Here is an 11408-nt window from a genome sequence, read left to right as displayed (position 1 = left end):
CTATTTCCCAAACTTGCCACCAACTTATTTCCGTGAAGCAGGTCCCTGTCCATCAGTTGCCCATGCATAAAAAGGAGCGTAATGATACTTAACAGTGCCTTGAGCCCTATGGAGGAGGAGGGCTCTTTAAGAGCTAAGTGTTGTGCCCCACTCACGCACAAATCCATCCTGAGCTAGATCTCTTCAATGCAAAGTGTTGACGCAGAGCGATTCATTTCCAGCCAAAGTGTAAACCCCAGGAACCGGGGATTTCCAGTGGGGATGCTGAGTGACCCTGAAACTCAGGTTGAAAGAGGATGCTGCTATAGATAAGTTTATCCAGCATAGGCAACTCCAAATGTTAAAAAATTAGGGGGTTTTATTGCAGTTTTTTTAAGTTGGGTTCTTTCTATTTGCGTTCTGGCTTTTGAGCCTCTAGGTTTCAATCAAGTCCACGTTTTGAAGCTTTTCTCCATAGCCACAGGATTAGAAACTGTGTGTGGGTGTGACTTTAAGTGACGCACCTTATTGCATGACACTCAAAACTGCAAGAGCTGGCACCAGCGTGTGTGTATGTGCCCATCACTTAGCTAGTTCTTTCTCAAACTTAATGCCAGCTGTGCCCAAGCAGAGCTAAATTTTCCAGGCCGGTGTCTCTGCTAACGCTCTGAAGGGTCCGCCTGGGACACTGGTGGGATGGGGGACCTCGAAGGAACATAGAATCATAAAATATCAGGGTTGGAAGGGACCTCAGGAGGTCATCTAGTCCAACCCCCTGCTCAAAGCAGGACCGATCCCCAACTAAATCATCCCAGCCAGGGCTTTGTCAAGCCTGAATGACAGACATGGATGGTGTCTGCTTCCTGAGTCACTACTGATCTAATGTCTTGGGGTATCTCTAGGCTAAAAGCACCACAGGTATACCACTGTAGCATAGACCCAGACTACAGCCATGTAAGGGGGTTTTTCCGTCACTTTAGCACTTCCAGCCCCTCAACAACTGTTTTAATATATTGTATTAATTTTTTTAATTAACTGTTTCAGACTCTTTGTGTATAAGTATACACACATACACAATAGAGGAGTGAAGTTTTGGAATAGGCTTCCAAAGGAAGCAGTGAGGGCAAAAGACCTATCTGGCTTTAAGATTAGACTTGATAGGTTTATGGAGGAGATGGTATGATGGGATAACATGATTTTGGCAATTAATTGATCTTTAACTATTCATGGTAAATAGGCCCAATGGCCTGTGATGGGATGTTAGATAGGGTGGGATCTGAGTTACTACAGAAAATTCTTTCCTGGGTATCTGGCTGATGAATCTTGCCCATATGCTCAGGGTTTAGCTGATTGCCATATTTGGGGTCAGGAAGGAATTTTCCTCCAGCGCAGATTGGCAGAGGCCCTGGGGGTTTTTCGCCTTCCTCTGCAGCATGGGGCACAGGTCACTTGCTGGAGGATTCTCTGCTCCTTGAAGTCTTTAAACCACAAGTTGAGGACTTCAATAGCTCAGACATAGGTGAGAGGTTTTTCACAGGAGTGGGTGGGTGAGATTCTGTGGCCTGCGTTGTGCCGGAGGTCGGACTAGATGATCATAATGGTCCCTTCTGACCTTGATATCTATGAATCTAAGAGGCGGCAGGAAGGTAAATGGAAGAGTTCTTCTGTCAACCTAGCTGTGTCTACAGTGGTACAGCTCTGCACCACACAGGGAGTGGCATTTTTCACAGCCCTGAGCCATGTAGCTAGATCAAGCTACATTTTAGGTGTAGACCAGGCCTTGGTGTGGCTTGCTGGGCTCTTGGGGAGACCACCTTCCAGCCACCGATGGTCATTAAAGAACCCCATGGTGTTTTCCAGACACACGCCCCATGTTCTAGCTAAATGCCGCTTGGGGACTTAGGTCCTTCCCTGCTAAATTCCCAGGGCAGTTTCAACTGGAGAAGGGGTTGGGTTTTTCATTTCCCATCCCAAACTGGATTGCCTCCTGGTATTGGTCAGGCTCTGTGACTGCATGGTGAGGTATAGCTGAACTGCACTGGGGGGGGGCAAAATTCTGCCCTGTGCAGAGGATCGGGATCAAGTTTATTCAGGTGACTTTCCCCTGGAAGAGTATTCACTCCCTCCTGGCAAAGAGAAAGTTTCACATTGACTTCAATGGGGATAGGATCAGGCCCTAAACTCCCCCGGGGGCTGGTTTGCAGTGGGCTAAGTGTAAAGCCTGGGATAGATTCTCTAGGGCTCAGTCTCCAAGTTTTACAAAGTCCCAGCACAGGAATCTGGACAGGAATAACTCCAGCACAATGTATTTTATTTTCTCAGTTGTCAGGCATCCAGGCAGGGGGCAGCTTGCGGGGGGGAAGGTGATGGGGCTTGTCCAAGCTCCAACCACATGATCTGCTGCTCCGAATAGATTGTACTGAGATTTAAAATATGCTGCATGAGCACCATTGGGTGGTTAGAGCATAGCTCCCCATAGGAGACCTCTGGTAGGGTCCTTGAACTGGGATCCCCCTTGGCTGAAAGCAAAAGTGGTGGGGTAGGTTCTATGCTACCTACCAGTGTGGCCTAGTTGGTAAGGTCCCGGGTTAGGCACTGGGATATTGAAGTGCGAGTTCTGGCTCTGTTTGCTGGCTGACTTTAGACAAGTTATCGCCCTGCTTTGTGCCTCAGTTTCCCAAATTGTTAAAGGGGGATGGTGCTTCTGGGCTCCTTTTATCAGAGGGGTAGCCGTGTTAATCTGTACCCACAAAAACAACAAGGAGGCTGGTGGCAATTTAAAGATTAACAGATTTATTTGGGCATAAGCTTTCGTGGGTAAAAAACCCACTTCTTCAGATGCATGAAGTGAAAATTACAGATACGGGCATAAATATATATTGGCACATGAAGAGAAGGGAGTAACCTTACAAGTGGAGAACCAGTGTTGAAGGCCAATTCAGTCAGGAGGGATGTGTTCCACTCCCAATAATTGATGAGGAGCTGTCAATATCAAGAGAGGGAAAATTGCTTTTGTCAAGAGCCAGCCCCTCCCAATCCCTATTCAAGCCCAAACTGATGGTGTTACGTTTGCAAACGAATTGTAGCTCAGCAGTTTCTCTTTGAAGTCTGCTTTTGAAGGGTTTGTTTTGTTGTTGAAGGACGGCTACTTTTAAATCTGTCATTGAGTGTCCAGGGAGATTGAAGTGTTCTCCTGCTGGCTTTTGTATGTTACCGTTCCTGATGCCTGAAGCCCATTCTCTGGCTGAAAAGCACTGGGGGGGGCGGTTGTTATTATGATACTGAAAGGAGACATCTCTCACAGTAAACTGTGCAGCTCTGTCACATGCACGCTCCCCCCCCCCCCCCCGCCGTTCTTACACCAGGAGTGAAATAGTTAACAATTCTGATATTTAAATTCTTATAACTGGGCATCTGAGTTAACCCCTCAGTGTGATGGATGGGGCAGTTCACACCTCTTGGTGCTATTGTCCCAGGCTCTCTGCAGACTGGTCGACCCTGCTGAGTCAGGTCGACCTAGGTCATCTGGCATTGACCTATTTGTGCGGGTGTCTACACTCAGATTGGTCTACGGTGACACAGTAAAACCGCCTCCCCGAACGGCCCTGAGCCTTGGTTGACCTACTGAGATGGACGCAGTGTGAGCGTAGACACTGCGTGACCTATGTCGACCTTAAAAGTCCTCCAGCAGCTGTCCCGCAATGCCCTATTCCCCGCAGCAGTGGCTGCACTGGTCACAATTGTGAACTCCACTGCCCCGGGGTCAAGGAGACCAACAACACCCCTCCCCACTTTAAAACATCCTGCGTATTTTTGAAATGCCCTTTCCTGGTTGCCCAGCTTGGGGAGCACACCTAGCAGCTCACCTTGTGTGCAACTTCCCAGCCAACCAGGCCCACTCCCTGCACTAGACCCTCACCTGCCTGGAGTAGACCTAGGGAACGGATCTCCTGGGACTGTAGACATCACATCTTTGCAACTGTAGCACCTAGGAACTTACTCTGCCTGTTAAAATGAAAAGGCAAGTTGCTGGAGGACAAGATAGTAGCTTCAGAGAGGTGCCAGATATGGCGTATAGATGCATACTAGCCGTTTCCAGGCTGTCTTTAGGTTGTTTGGAAACCAATGTATTAAGAGCAGAGCGTGTCTGTCTATTTGTGGTATCTTCAAGTGACTGTATTAAGGGAGGGGAACAGCCATAGCAAAGCTCTTGGAGGGGGAATGCAGCCTAGATCAGCCTTCCAATAACACAAACACGCAGTGGAAATGGCAGAGATCCTTGCTGATTGTCCAGTAACTGCACGAGTGCGTGGGGCCAGATGTCACCAGCTCCTGCTACTACAGGTTAGACCCTGAGTGTTATTTCTGACTGAGAGTGCAAAGGGGTTTTAAAAGCTATTGAAGAGGCAATATATAAATGATCCTTTAATCAAGGAAGCAGCCCAGCATGGAGATAATTTAGGATCCAGTGCTCCTCGCCCAAGGAATCCGACAGATTTCAATGGGGCTCTCAGAGTACGTGTTTGCAGGCCTGGAGCTGAGGGTGTGTCTACACTGCACACTAATCCCCGGTTTGTGGGACCCGGGCTTGTGGACTTGGTGTTTCCCAGTCCATGCGTGAGCATCCACACTGCATTGTAAACCTGGATTACAATTGCTGGACCTGGGTCTCATGGCCGTACCACCGTGTCCATACTTCACTAACCAGACCTTCTGACTCAGGTCTGAGGCTTGCCCTGCATACACACTGCACAGTGACAGGGCTTGAACCCAAATCTCAGCAGGACTTGGGCTCTGAACCCCCCTCCCCCCCGCCCGACCTCTCTCAGCAGGGTCCTACGAAATGGGTTTTGAGTCCTTGCCGACCTAAGTCAGACTGATTTGTGTGTGGACAGAAGCAGGGAGTTGGGCTCAGCCCTGAGTCAGCGCTCAGGCTGTGTAGACATACAAGCCTCCCAGCCCAGGGAGACCAACTTGTGCTAGCTCAGCTCTAGCTAGTGTGCTAAAAATAGCAGAGAGAACATGGCAGCTCCTGAAGAGAGACAAGCGCTAACCACCTAAGCAGTCATCCAGCAGCTGTCCCATGCGCCGTAGTCCCAGCAGCAGTGGGGTTGGGTGGGCTTGACACTCTGCTAGTGTGAGTCCCAGCCTTCAATGTGGGCATACCACTAGGGACTGCCAGATTAGATCAGGGCCAGCATCCATCTAGCCCAGCATCCTGTCTCTGACAGCAATGTGTCAGAGGACAGTGCCAGAACCCAACAGCAGGCAGATGTGAGAGACTCTATACCTCCCCTCCCACCCCAGTGAAGGTCTCATCCTGGTCTCTAATTGTTAGAGATCAGCTTAAATCCTGAAGCATGAAGTTTAATAGCCCTTCAAGAGTTGAGTCTTACTGTGAGTACTTACTACATTGGCCTAGCGCTCTGGAGACCTGGGCTGCTGGGTGACCACAGTCACATCATTTCCGCCTTTCTGTGCCTCAGTTTCCCCAGCTGTAAAATGTGGATCATGAGACTCACCTCCTTTGTAAAGCCCTTGGAGGCCTACAGATGATAAGACCTAGGGATTATTATTATTCAGGCAAAACTTCCATGAACATCACTGGGAGTAAGGCCTGAAGTCCTGATTCAGCAAAGCTCTTAAACAGGTGCTTAACTTTAAACATTTGCTTAGACTCCATTGAAGTTAATAATATACCCTTACGTTTAAGTGCTTTGCTGTATCAGGGCCTGCTTGAGTAAAGAGCAATGAATAGGACCCTCATATATTTGCAGTGTTGTCGTTTGAACATGCTCTTAATTAGCCTTGGTTTTCCCAATAGCACCCTGTTGTTTGTTTCCTGGCAAACTTCCCCTCTCCTCGGTTGTGATTTGAGACTCTACGAAAAGGACAGTCAGGTCTAATTGTCTAACCAGACTGCAGCCCCTTTCCTGACAGTCTCTCACTCCTTCAGCAGTAGCTTCCACCTGATTATCAGTTCTCACACTGGGGATTCTCTGTGACTGTCTCAATTAACAGAAATCAGGCCTCAGACCTGTATAATGGGGGGCGGGGAATCCTTGCTTAAGTTACTTTCTGTGCCTTGGAGTATTAAAACAAATTTAAAATTCCCATTGACGTTTCACCATCTACGCTGTTTGCATTTCACTCAGCTAGGATGGTGACTCTTGCTCAGTCAATGTCAAGGCCCTGATTCTAGTCTGTTTCATTTTCCCGGTCTCATGGGACTGCATCCAAAGCCCATTGAAATCAATGGGCCGGTTCCCATTGACTTCAATGGACCATTTAGCACAATGCTGTTTAAATGCTTTCCTTCTGTGATAGGTCAGCGCTGGGGAAAAAACAGAGGGGCTAGATAAATAGACAGCTGTGGGTTCCAGCAAGGCAGAGGCCTCTTTAAATAATGATTTAAAGAAAACACTTTTTGCTGGGTTTTTAAATGATTTCTGTTGTTAATCTGGGCAGTTAAAAAAAAAAACCCCGACCTAAATGTTGGGCCTAGACTAGCGTATCTGGCAAACAACCCTTTGAACTAACTTCTTTGCTGTTAGCATTCAGATCCCAAAAGAATGAGGTAGATGAGAGACATAACACTCACTAGCTATGTGTGCGTTATATTACTATTTACTTGTATTACAGTAGCCCTTATTAGCACCATTTGAGATCCAGACCTCATTGTGCCAGGTGCTGTACAAATTTCTAGTAAGAGACAGTTCTTGCCCCAACCTAGGTAGAGAAGACAAGGCGAATGGTGGGAGGGGAAACCGAGGCAAAATGGCTTAAGTCACAGCAGGAATAAAACCCAGCTACTATGAATCACAGGTCAGTGCTCAATCCACTGGTCACTGCCTTCTCTAACAGGCTAGCCCCACTCATTGTTCCCATTCAAAATCCCTAATGCCTGGGTTTTATAACTGGACAGGGAAGTAATTTGCCCTTGGTTGCAATGTCTCTTAGAAAAGATGTAGCCCAGAAAATAATGTGCCAGCATGTTATACACAATAAAAGGGCCTTTGATACACACAGATTTCCGAGGGACAAGGTAATGCTACCTAAGTGGGAATTTATACTTTAGTTTAGGTGTTAACACCCATTCTCTTATTTTCTTCCCTATTAAGGCATAAAAGCTCTCTCCCCCTGTGGTTTGTGGTCATTTCACTGGGGTTTATTTTTCAACCAGAGCTTTATCCAATTATTATACCCCATGAAAGAGTGCAAGTCATCCTCCCAATGTATTTTTTTCCATCCATTTTTTTTCTTGGGGAAACAAACATAAAGAAAGTCACACAAGGATTTATTCTTATTGATTGTTTGTATTGTGGTAGCACTGAGTGGCCTGGATCAGGGCCCCACTGTACTAGGGACTATTGAAATGTAACACAGATAGTCCCTCCCTCAGAGATCTCGCAATCCAGAATTTATTTAACTTTCCTTCTGTATCTGACTAACCATCCATACCTCCCTTAAAGCATCAGATCCTAATAGGGTGGGATGGATGGCTCTTTCTTATCAGGAATTAGTAATAACCCAGAGTCGATGCTCTCCCATTGTAGTTCATCTAACCATCACTCCATGAGTTTGCTTGTCTCCTTGTTTGTTTGTGGGTTTTTTTTTATCTCAGCCAGTATTTCATAATTATTTTATTAGAAAAATCAACATTTTCCATGTGACCTTTTTCCTCTAGGGACGAGGCGAGTAAACTCTGCCTAGCAAACTCATAAAAAAATCAAATCCGGTTAATCAGAAACGTAATACTATGTGGGTTTCACACGCCATGTGTAAGGATCCACACACATACATCTGAAAATGTGTTAGGCTGAACTAGCAAAGACTAAATCCGGATTTTTCCACATGCTTCTGCGGCTTGCAAGAAGGTGCTGTGAAACTGACTAGATCCTTCAAACTCAGCTCTGAAAAAATCCCCACCCCCTGCAAAATACCATCAAAGAAAAATCTTTCTAGCTCCAGCTAGCCCACTGGAAAAGCTCATATCTGGTTTAGGAATAATTAAATTGGATTGTCAAATTATCCTCTAATGATTATTTGTTTTCATTAGCTGATAAGAGCTGTGTGTGCTGGGGGAGGGGGAGCTTTGGGAAGTGAAAGTATGATCATTTCTGCTTTTCTGATTGAATCTATTGATTGGAATCTCTGTTCGTTAACATCTTGATTAGCCAGGAACTGGGCGGGTGTGGGGGCAGAGATCCCCAGAAGAGAAGGACAGCTTTGGAAGCAAAAGGGGGATTCATTTTATTTTACTGGCAAGGGAAAGCTGCAGGAGGAGGGCCGAGACAGAATATCCCAGGGGCAGGAGTCCCTGGGTCCCTTCACCAGAAAGCAGGAGACCCAGCCATGGGTCTACAGGAGAAGAATCACAGGGAGGCGAAGAAGCGGAGGTGAGATCGTGGGAATTTCTGACGGGCACGTAGCAAAGCGGCAGCTGCAGACTGCTGGATCCCTGTGAAGCACTGGGGAGAAAGGGGGCGGGACCCAGACTGAAGTAGCCACAGACTGAGCGTTTGATGGAGATTCTCGCCCCTTCCCCGGTTGATTCAAGGACAGGCAAGTGGGAGGCGGTGGAAACTTTGGGAGCCAGCTTGGACTTGTGGTTTCTTCTTTGGGGAAGATGTGGGGCTGCCAGGCAGGCAGGGGTCTGGATTCCACGGGGCGGAGGGGATTAATCAGAGAGCTGGTGGGCAGGTGAAAGGGTTGGATGGAGAGCGGGCGGCAAGTCACACGCAGCGAGAGTCTGGTTCTCTGGCCCCCCCAGTCTCTCTTGTTTCCCTGGGCTGCAAAGTACATACTCCAGCAGTTAGCCTGTGTTTTTATTCCTGCTGCTCTCTCGAACCCTGGTTTTGCTACTTTCACAGGACAAAGGCAAGGAATAGAGGAAGGTTAATCCCACTCCCCCTCGCTTCGTCCTCACCTTAAGGGGGAATTTTACAAAATTCCCTTCAGAGGTGGGGGTAAAAGAAAACCCACAATTGCTGCAACTCCTGAGCTCTTTATTTCGCAAGGAGCTGGCATCTGATTGTTATATAAAACACCCCCTTTTTAAAAAACTGTCCCCCCCCCCCACACACACACACAGCTGGGAGCCGGAGCAGACCGGTCAATATGCATCCGTGGCTGCATTTAATGGTGACGTGTATTTTCCTTGCGGGAAGCTGTACTGTAAAATCTCCCCCCCCCCCCCGCCCCCTTTGTGTTTCTTTTAGCATGACCTTCTCCGCAATTAACCCCCCTCTCCGCCCCTCCCACGAAGCAGAATGGTCATGTTCATATCCCCGTGCATCTTGGGGTTAATAGTCCAGCCGGCTCTGTCTCCACCAGCTTTGCATTCAGCACTGAGGACGGAAGCTCTGCGCTTTTATTGTTATGATCACGACAGAATCTTTCCTAAACTGAGCGCAGACTCTCTCACGCCTTCACCTGTGGAAAAAAAAGATCGAGCAGCGTCTGGATGGAGCAAACTGTAGTTTTCTGCGGGTGGTGGAATACATCTAAAGAGATCTGAATTTAGCAAATTGTCTGGTTTTCTGCTACAGCATCCCTGCAACCGAATCTAGGGAGCTGTCTCGCATACACAGCATTAGAGAAATTAACCACAGAATGATCCACAAGAGAAACAAGACAAATGTGTAGCTCATTTAGGGACGATATAAAATCTCTGCGATTCTTACAGAATCTGCCTTTTATTTTATTTTTTTCTGATTCAACTGGTAGATCCGTTGGTAGAACACAACACCCATGCTTTGAGCAAAGGTTTTAGGGATTGGTGGGGGGGGGGAGAAACAACCTTGCTTTAAAATACATTTCCTACCTACTGCATCAAAGATGAAAGGGGGGTGGGCGGGGAAACCGGGATCTAAACGGATCCATTAAAGTTTCCTAGTTTTGTTTGTTTTTTAAGGGGCTTAGAGAGAACAATAAATTGGCTCCCACTATTAAAGATGGAAATGACCGAGCGTTTTTTAAAAAGTGCACGCCGTGCAATATTGTGCTGCAGATCAATAGACAGGATGGAAATCAATGTGGAGAGGAGGAATACAAAAAGCCAAAGGGCTCTCACTAGCCGGTTAGAAATGAAAAAGAATAAAAGCAACCCATTCCCTGGCTCAGATCTACTCTCTGCAGTTCCCTAGAATGATCACTACACACGCCCCTGATGTAGGGGTTCGCTATAATGAACCCTACTGCTAGGTTTGGCTAAGGTCTCCTATAACCTTTAGCTTCCCCTGCCTTCAACTCACAGCTGAAGCATAAGCCCCTTTTAGCCCCCCTGCCACAAGCAAAGGGCATCATCTCTGTTTAGCAGCCAATAAGTGGTCTTGCGGAAGGATCTAGTGAAGACAACACCACACAATCCCTATTGATCCCCTTAATGCAGCCCTGAGATTTCAAAGAGGAGAAAGTTTGCACCAAGTTGATTTAAAAACCATTATCTCTCTTCCCTGCAGTTTTAAAGAAAAAGGGGGAGGGGGAGGGGGCTCCCAACAAATTATAGAATAAAAAGTAAAAAGTTTGGACAATACTAAAGATCTTTGGTTAAAACAAGAAGCAAACTCCCCAATGAAAGCAGACGGTTTGTCATCTCTCGGCCCTTGTTAATTTCACTCTCATTAAGGGATACTTTATTACAATATTCTATTGATCAGATTTAAACAGCCTCGAAGAGCCATGGGTTCCACTGTAATAGCGTCCAAATTAAAGCTTAACCCAATAGAAGTAGTATTTATTAAGAAACATAAAATACTGTAAATGCAAAATGATTCATAGCTGGGGCAGATACTTCACCTCCTTGCTGTCAGGAACTTGATCCATAGCATGGCAAATATAGGAATGTAATTCAATTTCCTTCCCTGCTATTTCCTTTATCTGTAAGGTAAACTACATTGGGGAATAGTCCAGGGAATAGTTTAAATAATGTTGATTACATTAAATCAAGTTAAATTCTCCTTTTTTTACTTACAGCCACTTTTATAGCCCTCTAAAGGTTAACAGCTTACCAGATTTGTAAAAAAATTTCCCTGACTTCAAGATAATTCACTCTGCTTTTTATTAGGGACTTTAAATGGAGAGGAAAGGAGCTGTACTAATTTTCTCTTTCTCTTTTTTTTTCTTCTTTTTTTATATTTGTGGACGTGTCGTGTTATAGTTACATTAGGTCTGAATGACCAGGAGTCACTTTCCCCTCTTTGTACTGAGTGGTCTTTTCTTGGCTTATTTAAAAGCCTGTTTATGCAAAGTTAATATTTTTCTCCTCTCAAATAGTATCACTTATCATTTTTATGTTTTATTATTTAAAATACTCAGTGTTTATCTATGTCTTCATTATATATAGGATATTCTGTATAGCTTGATTCTATACAAAGCTGAATAATCAATATGTGTGTAATTATATATATTATTAAACATATATATAT

This window comes from Chelonia mydas, chromosome 24, assembly GCF_015237465.2.
Source record: "Chelonia mydas isolate rCheMyd1 chromosome 24, rCheMyd1.pri.v2, whole genome shotgun sequence".
NCBI classification, from domain to species: Eukaryota; Metazoa; Chordata; order Testudines; family Cheloniidae; genus Chelonia; species Chelonia mydas.
Note: the sequence above shows the minus strand (reverse complement) of the source record.